The 14,278-nt window shown below is 45.5% G+C and overlaps 1 long non-coding RNA gene across 2 annotated transcripts in view; it reads left to right on the forward strand.

Moving 5' to 3' along the window:
- LOC136565668 (uncharacterized) overlaps positions 1-14,278 on the forward strand; it is a 115,236-nt gene that overhangs the window by 45,129 nt on the left and 55,829 nt on the right. For both annotated transcript variants that reach the window (XR_010784897.1, XR_010784896.1), the window contains exon 5: positions 1,458-1,583. This is a non-coding gene — a long non-coding RNA (uncharacterized lncRNA). The remainder of the gene's footprint in view (positions 1-1,457; positions 1,584-14,278) is intronic.

Genomic DNA, 14,278 nt, shown 5'->3' on the forward strand with positions numbered 1-14,278 from the left:
TGTTTTATTTGTCCTCACTTTCTACTTCTTAGATAATTTTTCAGCTGCCCAATCTATGTACAAATCACAAACAGGACAGGACTGCTGGGGAAGGTGTTTTGAGTTGTTTTATTTCCCAGCATCCGCCTCATTCCACGGTTGTGACAATGGGAAGATGCCACCAGCTCACATCCCAGGCAGCAGACCAAGAACTTCATGTTACAACTCACTTTACAACTTTTTTTGACCAATCACACCAAGCAAAAGCACATTGACAATAGTTCTATAAGCTATAAGCACACAGGTACCTTTGGTTAAAACAATGCTTGTTGATTTTGAATACAATACCTGCTTGTGAGCCTTAAAAGACAATGCACAGCTCTTCATAATTAAACTTAAAACTTCCTAATATCTCACTAGATAAACTTTTCTGTAGCTTAAGGAGTTATTCTAGACAAGCATTAATACACAGACCATTGTTCTATTTGTCCTTACTTTTCTATTTCTGACACAATTTTTCTGCTGCCCAATCTCACGGCTGCTGCATGGCTCTAATCACAGCTCTGCTGTCTCTGAGGCCCTTTGCAGTTTTCCCAAACCCCTCTGATTTCCTGGATTCCCACAGGGGGGGATGTGGGATCCTGGCTGGGCGTGGGCATCCTCCTGCCAGGATAACGTGTGGCACCAGCCCTGGAGTGCAGGATCTCCATAGTGACAGCAGAGCTGCCAGGGAGGCACTGTGGCCTTGCCCACCAGCCATTAATTAATCCCTTTTCAGCAAAATTAGAGCTGCAAAGGCAAGGCAGAGCTCTGCAGCTCTCTCCCTGCTGGATTTCAGTGCTGAATTGCCCTTGAGCCCCACATGGACAGCAGTTCCCTGGTGTCTCCTGGAAGGGAAGATGGGCTGTGTGAGGGTGGATGAGCTGAGCCCTCTCAGCTGGGCAGGGCTGGACCTTCCCCAGGTGCTGCTCTCTGGGGTGGGAGCCAAGAGCAGCCAGGATGCTGCTGGGAAAAGGGAAAAGACCCAGGGAAAAGCTGGGTCTGAGGCTCTGGCTGGCTCCCAGCAGTTGGTTTGCCTTGCCCTCAGGCACTGTGGCAAATGCTGAGAGATGCAGCCCCAGAGGGGCCCCTGTGCCATTGTGGCAGTGCCCTGGGGACACCCCTCACCTTCAGCTTCCTCAGGCAGTCCCTGAAGGTAAGTGAGATGTGTCCAAGCCTCAGGGCATGTCCATGGGAGCTGTCTGGGTTTGGGGACTGAATAATGAGCACAGCTGAGGGGAATGAATTCACAGAATTCCATCTGACAGAGCCCAGCCATGAGGATCTCACCCAGATTTGTTCAGAGCCAGGTTTTGGCTGGGGCCAAACTCTTTGTGCTGTTTGTTTATCTAAGATATGGGTTTGGATGCTAAGCAGGGAAAAAAAACCAACCAAACACCAAAACCATGAGTGATTGATGTTAATTATTTTCATTTCAGATCTCCTTTTTGGCAGCTGGGTGAGAAGGGAATGCCACGGCCAAGGAGGGATTGCCAGGGAGGGATTACCAAGGTTCAAGCTGAATTCCAAGGGAACAGGAGTCCTGTGAGTCACCTCTGCACCAGGTCAGTGCCTTCTGAGCTCTGAGGAGCATCCCTGATCCCTCAGGCTCTGCAGGTGGTTTTAGGGGTGATCAAAATGGAAATGCCCTGGTGTCAGGAGTTACAGAGTTGCAAGGCTGAAATGATTCAATAAATTGGATTAGATAATTTTTTTTTTTCTTATAGCAAGCAAATGGCTGGTGGAAAGCTTCAGGAAGTGCTTTATAATCAGGCAGAGTGAGTCAGTTTTGAATTTTGTGCGTTTTTGCATTTTGTAGTTGGTTGGAAAGGTCTGTGAGCTCTGGCTTGCTGTTTGCAGAGTGCTGAGAACACCGTGACACTCCTGAAAGCACAAATAAGAGTGGCAGTGAACAGTAGCTTATCAAACCTTTTCTGATGGCTCAGAAACCCCTGGATTCTCTTATTCTCCACCCTTGGAGTATCCTGTGCTTCAATTTCCGGCCTTGGGTGCCAGCAAAGCTCAGCTGGGGCTGTGGAGATGGGACACAGAGCCACACAGATTTGGGGTGGCAGGGACATGACTTCATGCTCCTTTCTCCTTCAGCTTATCTGAGGGGAGGAAACTGGGGGCCTTATCTTTTTTTCTGAGTGGAAAAACTGATTTCAAGTGCACATGTTTGGAGCTGCAGCAGCGAGCCAGGTTGGCTTGACTAAACCACAAAATCTGACTGAGCCTAATTAGAAAGCAGGATGCCTCCCAGCACTTAAAGGTTGCTTTCAAGATTCTGATGAGCTGACAAAACAGATTAGTGAGAGGTGGGATTGGTATGAGCCATGTTTGGCATTTTCCCGCTCCGTGGCAGCAACAGGAGGCCCCTGTGTGGAGATCAGAGCTCCCTGTGCTTGAGCCTGGGTGAATTCACTGCAAGGGAATGCACAAAAGGGCTGAGCTGGAGATGCTGCTGATCCCAGAGCTAAATGTTGTTCAGTTTTTAACTACAGGAGCAGAGATTTAGATGAGATAAGAAGGTGATCAGAGGGTGGGCAGGCCCTGGCACAGGGTGCCCGGAGAAGCTGGGGCTGCCCCTGGATCCTGGCAGTGCCCATGGCCAGGCTGGATGGGGCTTGGAGCACCCTGGGATGGTGGAAGGTGTCCCAGGGGTGGCACTGGATGGGCTGTAAGGTCCCTTCCAACCCAAGCCATGCTGGGATTCAATGAAGGACAGCCCTGAGAAGCCAGGCCTCAGAACTGATACTGCAGACTGGCAGCTCCCAAACCCTGCTGGGTCCTCTGTGAGCAGGGGGGAGGATTTGGGGAGCATTTCCCACACGTTTCCTTCCAGGATTTGTTTTGTTTGAGGCAGGGCTGGGAGGGGGCAGTGCCAGCCTGGTGGTGAGGGGCTTGGGCCTGGGTGAATTCACTGCAGGGGAATGCACAAAGCTCCAGAGTGGATGGGCTGGGCTCAGCTGGAGATGCTGCTGATCCCAGAGCTAAATGTTGCTCAGCTTTAAGAGGAGAGATTTAGATGAGATAAGAAGGTGATCAGAGGGTGGGCAGGCCCTGGTAGAGGTTGCCCAGAGAAGCTGGGGCCGCTCCTGGATCCTGGCAGTGCCCAAGGCCAGGCTGGATGGGCCTTGGGGCACCCTGGGATGGTGGAAGGTGTCCCAGGGGTGGCACTGGATGGGCTTTACCAAAACCACCCCGTGATTCATGGCATGGCAGGGCTGGGAAGGGGCAGGGCCAGCCTGGTGGTGAGGGCAGGGCTGCTTTGTGCTGGGCACCTCTGCAAACACCCCCAGCAGGTGCTTTGGCCATCCAGGCCCCGCCAAGCTGCTCTCCTGAGTTCCAGCATCCACCTTTGCTGCTCACAATCCCCCTGTCCTGCCTGCTCAGGGTCTGCAGGCTCCCTGGAGCCAGGAAAACCAGGATTTCCCCTGCTGGCCCCGAGCTCAGAGCTGAGCCACCCCTGACAGGTCCCCCTGCCTCCCCTGCACGCACATGAGGAGAGGTTTGAGGCTGAGCAGACAGCTGGGACGCTCTCCCAGGGCAGCCTCTGTGTCTGGGCCTCCGTTGTTTTTGTCCAAATCCCTTCTGACTCCTTTCCAAAAGTGGTTCAGTCTGTAAAACCAGACCAGGTGCCTTTGGTCGGGCTCATTCCTGAAATACCAGCAAAAAAGCAGTTTGGATTGGTCTTTAAATAAGTAGGAAGTTCATTTCAAACTGGTTTTGGGGTTTTTTTTGGTTTTTTTGGGTTTTTTTGGGTTTTTTTTTTTTTTTGTGTGTGTGTTTGATTGTTTTTTGGGATTTTTTTCTGTGGGTTTTTTTTTTGTTTTGTTTTGTTTTGTTTTGTTTTTTTCCCCCTCACTTGAAGCATTTGAATCTTTCCTTTCCAGATAAAAAACTGACCTTGCTTGGACCAGTCCCTGGTTTCAGACCTGATTCATTGCATCCTCTTTTAGGAGAGCTTCAAAATCTCTCAGTGCCACCCTGCAGCCTCTGAAACCTCACCTCTGGTACACATTCCCTGCACCTTGACCCCTCGGGTGTTTCACAAAGAGTAAAGCTCCCAGCAGGTCAGATGGGAGGTTTTGCTTTCCCATTCCACTCCTTAATTTGCCAAAACAGTGAGGGGAAAAAAAATAAAAAAGAAAAGCCCAAAAGACCTGAGCAGCCAAACTTGGTGGAGGAGTTTAAAAGCTCTGCTTGCCTCTGAGCTTGGGTTTAGTTCTGCAGCCCTGCTCCCTGCCAGGCTCTGTCCCCCTGGCTGCCCTTCCTCAGACAGAGCCATGGGGCTGCTCCTGGTGCTGCCTGGAGATGGGCCCTGATTTGGGAGAGGAGCTTTGCCAACCTTCTGTGCCTTCTTTGCAAACTTCCCCCGAGCATCTGCTTTGTTTCTGGGGCTGGGCTGCCCTGAATGGTCCCTTTGTGTGCTCTGCCTGATGGCTCCAAGCAGCTCTGGAGGAGTCTGAGATAAATGTGACAGCTCCAGCTCCGGAGAAGCCCCTGCACACTGCCCAGCGTGTCCCTGCCAGTGTCACTGGGGATGCTGGTGCTGCTGTGGCACCAGGGAGGGGTGGAAGGCGTGGAATGTCACAGACATCTTTTATGGAAAATCCTTTCCTTAGGATTTTTCCTCCTGAGAAGCTGAGAGGCCTCAGGAACAAAATGCAACCAATGGTTATCTGCTGCTGTGGAATGCAACAGGTGCATCTGGGATTGGGCTCATGTGGTTGTTTCTAATTCATGGCCAATCACAGCCCAGCTGGCTCGGACAGAGTCTGAGCCACAAACCTTTGTTATCATTCCTTTTTCTTCTATGCTTAGCCAGCCTTCTGATGAAATCCTTTCTTCTATTCTTTTAGTGTACTTTTAATATAATATATATCATAAAATTTATTATATATATTTTATGATATATATTATATTATTTTATATAATATAAATCAGCCTTTTGAAACATGGAGTCAGATCCTCATCTCTTCCCTCATCCTCAGACCCCTGTGAGCACTGTCACAGTGGAAGGAAAAGATATTCAATTTTCTCTCCAGCCCAAACCATTCTGGGCTTCACTGAAGGACAATCCAGCATCTCCAGGGGATGAAGAGCATAAAAATGGGATATGGGGCTGCAGGGCTGACCTGTGCCCTACAAACACACCCTAAAGCAGGGACAGCTCCTATCCAGGGGTGTGAAATGGGAATGGGGCACCCCTCAAGGGAGAGGGGACAGCTGTGCTGGGCCTCAGCTCTTGGGGACAGATCTTGGAGCTGTTTCCCCTGATCAGTGCCACCCTGTGCTGTTGGCTCACTGGAGGGACAAGCAGGGGTGTGTGACATTTCAGCGGAGCTGTGCTCCTGCAGTCTCGGGGTCTTTCTGGGTCACTGCAACCCCAAGAATGTTCAAAGTCTCTTTTCCCAGCCTGGTGCTTGAAGAAGGAGTCAGGGCTCTTCATTTCTCTGTCTCAAGGTTGTTCATTGTTCCTTACCTATAAAATTCTTTCTCCTGCCCTGCCCAGGTCCATCCAGCAGGACAGTTCCAGGCACTCTGCCTGCCCCCAGGGCAGGGTTATCTCTCTATACTAAAAACTACCTGTACAATGTTTACAATGAATTCCCAATACCCATCACCTGTGTTAGACACTGAGCTTCTACGCCAAACCAATCCAGCAGTGCCAACATCACAGCAGAAGATGGAGGCCAAGAAGAAGAAGGAGAAACGAACTGGGCATGTCCATCCTTCCATCTTGCCTCCTGAACCCCCATACCAGAAACCCCCAAATCTACTTTTCCACCCTGTGATAACTTCACTGTTATTCTACCCAAACTGTTGTGGCTTGCTGATCTTCATCTAAGGTTGGTAATTTGCTCCTAATCAAACCCACAGGGGCATTTGGGGCTCTGTGCCAGGGTCTCTGAGCCCCCTGGCAGGGTCCTGGCCATTCTGGACAGCCAGAGGGATGTTCTGGGTTCCCACACTGCAGGCTGGCACTGGCTGCTCCTCTGCACCCCTGAGCAGCAGCTCTTTGATGCTCAGAGAAGGTTCCCACTGGATATTTTGGAGAACTCGATTTCTGTTTAAGCACAGGGTGCAGAAAGAAGTGGTTCTGCCTCTGGGACTCGCAGGGCAACTGCTGGAGGGTCCCCAGTCCCAGGCATCACCCAGAGGGAGCTGCTGGAGCTGTCTCTGGACAGTGTTTGGCTGCTTTTATCTCTCCAGGCTGTCTGGGGGAGTCAGGGCTCTGTGCTTTGCTCACATCTAATCTGCACTGCTGGGCTCAGCAGGCTCAGGGGCCAGCAGGGAGGGAGATAAAGGAGGGGGAAAGGTGGGAGTGGAAAATCCCCTCTCTGAGGGGACAGCAGGAAACCTGGGCACGCTCAGGGCATTGGCATGTCTTGGGAATTGCTCAGGACATGGCCGAGTGAGTGTTTCCTGATCCTCCCTTTTAGTTTTTGCCTCTTTTCTTCTCCCTCTCGAAGAGCAGGAGGAAAAGCATGGCTGAGGGAATCCCAGTTTGGGGGATGGCCTTAGCAAATGTCATGGAAAGTGTCCCAGGCAGGCGGAACCTTGATCCACCTCAAGGAAGATCAGTTGCAAAGATTTTCTTTGTATTTTTTTCCATTTTTACCTGGATTTCCTTTCACCATCACCTTCACCAGGAGAGGAGATCTCTGCCTAGAGGATGTTTCAGTTTGTTTGCTGCTGTTTGATTTTTGCTGTGCACAGGTGAATCCAGGTGGAGGTTCCTCAGTGAGGGGAAGAAAGCAGGAAAAATTTCCAACAGATAAAAGAAATTCCTGCTTGTGGATGAGAGGGAGGGGAGGTGTTGTGTGAGAGGAGAGGAGGGGCTGTGGAGCAGGGCAGCCAGGGGAGGGGATCAGCTCTGTCCTTTCAAGTGCTCACACTCCAGCATCAAAGCTCCACGTGAATGTCACACACTGCCCTCTATTTATTTATATAATTTATATTTATTTTTATTTATTTATTTATCTAATTTATATTTATTTTATCTATTTTTTATCTTTTTATTTATCTAATTTATATTTATTTCATCTATTTATTTATCTATTTATTTATCCAATTTATATTTTTTCTATCTATTTTTATCTATTTATTTATCTAATTTATACTTATTTTATCCATTTATTTATCTATTTTTATATAATTTATATATATTTCTATTTCTTTATTTATATAATTTGTATTTTTTCTATCTATTTATTGATCTATCTATTTATATAATTTATATTTATTTCTATCTATTTCTATCTATTTATTTATCTATTTTTATCTAATTTACATTTATTTATCTATTTATCTATATATATAATTTATATTTTTTCTATCTATTTTTATGTATTTATTTATATAATTTATATTTATTTTATCTATTTTTATGTATTTATTTATATAATTTATATATATTTTATCTATTTTTATGTATTTATTTATATAATTTATATTTATTTTATCTATTTATCTATTTTTATCTAATTTATATTTATTTATCTATATATATAATTTATATTTTTCTATCTATTTATAAAATTTATATTTATTTTATATATTTATTTTTGTCTATTTTTACATAATTTATATTTATTTCTATCTACTTATTTATCCATTTATTTATATAATTTTATAAATGTATAATTTTTATATATTATATATTGATATTATTTATTTCTATAATTTGGGGATGCGCTCACCCTTTCAGAGCTCAGTAACCCCACCCTCTGAACAGGCAGGGCTGGGGTCACAGGATGCTCGTGGCACGTTCCCTGTGCTTCAGGGATTGCTGCTGTCTGTTCTCTGGCTGCCCTGGTGAAATCAATAAACGCCTTGGCAGGCACCTGTGTGCCCGGTGACAGCTGAGCCGCTCCAGGTCGTTGAGGAGGGCACCCAGGAGCCTTTGAAAAAGAAAAGGATTTTGATCCAGAATAGTCCTCATGTCCTACTTTCCCAGTCCCTTGGGCCAGCCTGTTCCTAGAGCAGGGCTCTGAAAGCAAAGAGAGAGAATTGGCTCCTGTCAGGGGTGATCTGAGGAATCTGGTGTTTCTGCTGCCTCCAGCCCTCCCTGTCCCCTCTTCTGTTCCTCCTGTGCCTCTCCTTAACATCTTGGGGACAATTGGGTGAGGGATGACGTGCCAGGTTTATGATTTAGTCTCTGGTTATGATTTAGTCTCTGGTTATGTTTGGTTTCTGGTTATCATTTAGTCTCTGGTTATGATTTAGTCTCTGGTTATGATTTAGTCTCCGGTTATCATTTGGTTTCTGGTTATCATTTAGTCTCTGGTTATGATTTAGTCTCTGGTTATCATTTAGTCTCTGGTTATCATTTGGTTTCTGGTTATCATTTAGTCTCTGGTTACGATTTCTGGTTTCTCTGGTGCTCAGGCATTGATGGAACTGTTGGTATTTGTGAGCCCAGTGCTGCTTCATCAAGGTGAAAAGAAATTTGGGTTCAGACCCCTCTGCCTTCTGCCACTGCCTGAAACCCAGCTCGACCCCAAATGGACCCAATCTGGTGTTTCTGCTGCCTCCAGCCCTCTCTGTCCCGTTTTGTTCCTCCTGTGCCTCTCCTTAGCATCAATTAGGTGACAATTAGGTGAGGGATGACGTGCCAGGTTTATGATTTAGTCTCTGGTTATGATTTAGTCTCTGGTTATGATTTAGTTTCTGGTTATCATTTGGTCTCTGGTTATCATTTGGTTTCTGGTTATCATTTAGTCTCTGGTTATGATTTCTGGTTTCTCTGGTGCTCAGGCATTGATGGAACTGTTGGTATTTGTGTGAGCCCAGTGCTGCTTCATCAAGGTGAAAAGAAATTTGGGTTCAGACCCCTCTGCCTTCTGCCACTGCCTGAAACCCAGCCCGACCCCAAATGGACCCAAATTTTCCATGCAGGGCACATCTCCCCTCCATGCAGCCCAGCCCAGCAGTGGCACAGCCTCATTTAGAGCCATGAAAACAAATGCAAATCCCTGGGCCTGGTTTGTTCTGCTGGATTGGCCCAAATTCCCCCCCAGACTGATGCAGGGGCATTTGCAGGTGGTGTCTCTGTGGCAGTCCTGGCATGCAGGGGGTTGGAAGTGGCCACTGTGGGCTCTGGCACTGCCAAAAAATCAAAAAAAAAAAAGGTTTTTTCCAGGGTAAAGGGGTGGATGCAGAATCCTGACCCTTTGGAGCACATATCCCTCCATCCCTGGGACTCTTCGTCATTCTTGCAGCTCTTGAGGATTATCACTATAAAATAAAGCAGCCCTGGTAGGATGGGCTTTTTAATTTTATTTTCTTTTATTTGCTGAAGGGTATAAAAATCCTGTTTTTTTCCCCCCCAATAAAGGGGTGGATGCAGAATCCTGACCCTTTGAAGCAGAAATCCCTCCATCCCTGGGACCCTTCACCATTCCCCCAACCTTGCAGCTCTTTAGAATTATCACTATTAAATAAAACAGCCTTGGTAGGATGGGCTTTTTATTTTATTTGCTCAGGGCTATAAAAATCTTGGGGTTTTTTCCCCTCAATAAAGGGGTGGATGCAGAATCCTGACCCTCTGGAGCAGATATCCCTCCATCCCTGGGACCCTTCACCATTCCCCCAACCTTCTTGCAGCTCTCAGGGATTATCACTCTAAAATAAAGCAGCCCTGGTAGGATGGCTTTTAATTTTATTTTCTTTTATTTGCTCAGGGGTATAAAAATGGTATCTTTTAACCTGTCAGTTTGCATTTACAACCCAGCTGAGGTTTGAAAGAGGCTGTCCAAAATGAAACCCAAGAGTACCAGGAGTGTGTTGGGAGAGCCAGTAGGCATTGAATGGTCTCTGTGGTGGCAGAAAAGCCTTAGGCTTCAACTGATTGCTAATTATGTGGCTTTATTCCTTTTTAAGAAAATACCAGGCAAGGTTTGGGAAGGAGGTAAAGTGCGTTAATCTGTGCAGAGTAACCAGTTTTGGGGTTTGTGGTTTTTTTCTTTATTTTTTTCCCCTTTTATTTTATTTTTTTTAAACAAAATTCCCATGCCTCAATTTGGTTTTACAGCCTGGTTTGAAAACGAAGCCACATTCTCAAGTCCTGCCACCCATTTCTAAGAGATGTAAAGGGCACAAGTTATTCCACCTTAAAAAGAAAAGGGGAAAAATAAAAGAGAAAAAAGAAAAGGAAAAAAAAAAAAGAAAAGGGAAAAAAAAGAAAAAGGGAAAAAAAAAGAAGAAGGGAAAAGAAAAATAAAAAAGCTCAAAACCCACGCTGTGCAGAGAGGGAGAGAGTTACAGCAAGTGGGCCCCCCGCTTTTCTCTGAGGGGGAATGTAAGCAGATCCTGCCTCAAACTGCTTCACTCAGCAGTTTTCAGCTTGTTTTAATTGGCCTGGCCTGAAAGAATCCTGAATGCTGTACCTGTGCCAATGAAAATGCAAATGTTTCCCCAGCCCAGGCTCCAGGGGCCTGTCCCCAGCACAGGGATGGGCTGGGAAACGGGCAGGGCTTGTCCCAAGGCAGCTCTGGGGGACAAAGGGCTCTGAAAAATCCAGTGTGAGCAGGGACAGTGCTGGGCTACCTGCTGGAGGTGCAAAGGTGCTGGAAAATCCAGTGTGAGCAGGGGAAATGAGCCCTGGGAAATCCAGTGTGAGCAGGGGAAATGAGCTCTGGGAAATCCAGTGTGAGCAGGGGAAATGAGCCCTGGAAAATCCAGTGTGAGCAGGGGAAATGAGCTCTGGGAAATCCAGTGTGAGCAGGGGAAATGAGCCCTGGGAAATCCAGTGTGAGCAGGGGAAATGAGCCCTGGAAAATCCAGTGTGAGCAGGGGAAATGAGCCCTGGGAAATCCAGTGTGAGCAGGGGAAATGAGCCCTGGAAAATCCAGTGTGAGCAGGGGAAATGAGCCCTGGGAAATCCAGTGTGAGCAGGGGAAATGAGCTCTGGGAAATCCAATGTGAGCAGGGAATATGAGCCCTGGAAAATCCAGTGTGAGCAGGGGAAATGAGCCCTGGGAAATCCAGTGTGAGCAGGGGAAATGAGCCCTGGGAAATCCAGTGTGAGCAGGGGAAATGAGCCCTGGAAAATCCAGTGTGAGCAGGGACAGTGCTGGGCTACCTGCTGGAGATGCAAGGGCCCTGGAAAATCGAGTGTGAGCAGGGGAAATTCAGGGTTGGAATTCCAAGGGTGCTACAAAATCAAGTGTGAGCAGGGAAAATGCTGGGTTGGAAGTCCAAGGGTTTTGGAAAATCGAGTGTGAGCAGGGGAAATGCTGGGCTATCTGCTGGAAGTCCAAGGGCTTTGGAAAATCGAGTGTGAGCAGGGGAAAATGGAGGGTTGGAAATCCAGGGGTGCTGGAAAATCCAGTGTGAGCAGGAAAAATGCAGGGTTGGAAGTCCAAGGGTGTTACAAAATCAAGTGTGAGCACGGACAGTGCTGGGCTATCTGCTGGAAGTCCAAGGATGCTGGAAAATCCAGCGTGAGCAGGGGAAATGGGCTTTGGAAAATCCAGTATGAACAGGGAAAATTCAGGGTTACCTGCTGGAAGTCCAAGTGTGTTACAAAATCAAGTGTGAGCAGGGCAAATGCTGGGCTACCTGCTGGAAGTCCAAGGGTGTTGGAAAATCAAGTGTGAGCAGGGAAATTGCAGAATTGGAAGTCCAAGGGCTTTGGAAAATCGAGTGTGAGCAGGGAAAATGCTGGGTTACCTGCTGGAAGTCCAAGGTTGTTGGAATATCCCATGTGAGTAGGGAAAATGCAGAGTTGGGAATCCAAGGGTGTTACAAAACCAAGTGTGAGCAGGGGAAAATGGAGGGTTGGAAAACCAAGGGTGCTGGAAAATCAAGTGTGAGCAGGGCAAATGCAGAATTGGAAGTCCAAGGGTGTTACAAGACCAAGTGTGAGCAGGGCAAATGCTGGGCTACCTGCTGAATATCCAAGGGTGCTGGAAAATCCAGTGTGAACAGGGGAAATGGGCTTTGGAAAATCCAGTATGAACAGGGACAATTCAGGGCTACCTGCTGGAAGTCCAAGGGTGTTGGAAAATCAAGTGTGAGCAGGGAGAAATGCAGAATTGGAAGTCCAAGTGTATTCCAAAATCAAGTGTGAGCAGGGCAAATGCTGGGCTACCTGCTGAATATCCAAGGGTGCTGGAAAATCCAGTGTGAACAGGGAAAAATGCAGGGTTGGAAGTCCAGGGGTGTTGGAAAACTGGGCAGCCACAGTGCTCTGGGCACCCTATTCCATCCCAAAATTATTTTTTAATGCTGTTCATCTCCAAAAATAAGCTGCATGAACCCCCAAAAAAACCCAAGAAACACCAAACCAAGCTAAAGCAGCAACAATTCCTTTGAAATGACAGATTTTTGTGTATTTTCTGTGGTTTTACCATGTGGGGCTGGGCTCTGATATCCCTCACAGATGGAAGTTGTCCTTGCCCATCCCTCAGGGTGACCATCCTTAGTGCAGATAACTCCACAATACAAATATTCCAAATTAAAAGCAGGTTTTTAGGCATCCACAAATCATCCCTCCTCCTAAAGGGCACATCCTAAAGTTCTGGAATGAGGGAAGAAGAAAAATTACCTGGCTCAGCTTCTTCTTCTGCCTCATGTCAAATGACAGCCCAGCTGTGAATTGGGAAAAGAATTAATTTTCAATAACTGGTTGATCAATTCTTTTCTGGTTTTGCAATTCCCTATCCAGTAATGAATATGCATCCTCTGCATTTTCCAGAGAAATATCCAGCATCTTGGGGTATTTAAAATTAGATCTGTATACGTTTACAGAGTAATGATTATTCTGAATTTCATCCGAGGCAATTAAAAAAGCATCATGATGACATTTAAGGTGATATTTTTCTCCCCTATGTTAAATAATTATAAATAATAATAATGATTAAACAAATTATTCTGTTCCTCCCAGTCTGGATCAACCTTTAGGTTAATAATCTAAATCATTAAAATTCATCTGTCTCTCCAAGGATTGAGTAGTTCAAAAAAATTGGAGGAACCTTTCTGCAGAAGGATGATTGATAATTACCAAAGAAAAGATGTTTTGTGGGTGAAAAATGGGGCAGCTCTGCAGATTGATTGGGTTTGATCCTGGTCAGGTTGAGGTGATGTTTTCAGCAAGTAAACTTTGGTTTTTATCAGTTTTATCAGCTGGATCCTCTTTGGGAGATGATGCAGGGGTCAAGTCCAAGGCAGCTTCCCAGCAGGCAGAGCCATGGGGTGACCTCAGGTCACATTTTTGGAGATTATTTGTTCATTAGAATGGCAGTCAGGCCCTTTACCTGTAATTTTTTGTTCTTTTTCCTCAAACTGCCTCTGTGAATGAGATTTTTCTTGACTAATTTCAAGTTGAGACTGGTAGTGTCCATCATTTCCTCCACTTTAGGGCTGGTTGGTTTCCCCCCAGAGCTGCCTAAATCTCTTTATTCAGGATTTAAAGCACCGAAACAAAGAGTTGAGAATGGAAAATCAACTTTCAGGGCCCAAATGGACATCCATTTGGATATATATATAAAATATACATATCCAGGATATGGGATAAATATATAGAATATAGCTATATGCAGATATGGAATATCCAAACTATGGAATAAAGATATAGAATATACCTATATCCAGATATGGAATAAATATATAGAATATAGCTATATCCAGATATGAAATATCCAGGATATGGAATAAAGATATGGAATATCCAGAATATTGAATGAAGATATAGAATATACCTATAACCCTCTTCAGAACTGGGACCAGAAAGATTTCCTATATAAAGAATATAAATTAAGGATATAAGAATAAGGATATATGAACAGCCCATTCAGAGGAGTTGGGATCAAATGGATTCCCTATGTACAGAATATGGAATAAAAATATAAAGTAAGGGTATGGAAACACCCCATTCAGAGGAATTGGCACCAAATGGATTCCCTGAATACAGGGAATAGAAAATAAGGATATAGAATATAGAGACAGAGAATAAAGATGGAGAAACAACACTCTCAAAGGAATTGGGACTAAATAAATTCCCTAAATACAGGGGATATAGAATATAGAATAAGGAAATAAAATACAGACTGGGGATGTAGAATAAGGATATAGAATATAGAATAAGGATATAAAATATAGAATAGGGATATAGAATAAGGATATAGAAACACCTCTTCCAGAGAAATTGGGACCAAACAGATTCCCTAAATACAGAATATGGAATAAGGACATAGAATAGGAATAAGGAATAAGGATATAGAATAGGGATATATAAACATCCCTTTCA

The sequence above is a fragment of the Molothrus aeneus genome, chromosome 22, assembly GCF_037042795.1.
Source record: "Molothrus aeneus isolate 106 chromosome 22, BPBGC_Maene_1.0, whole genome shotgun sequence".
NCBI lineage: Eukaryota > Metazoa > Chordata > Aves > Passeriformes > Icteridae > Molothrus > Molothrus aeneus.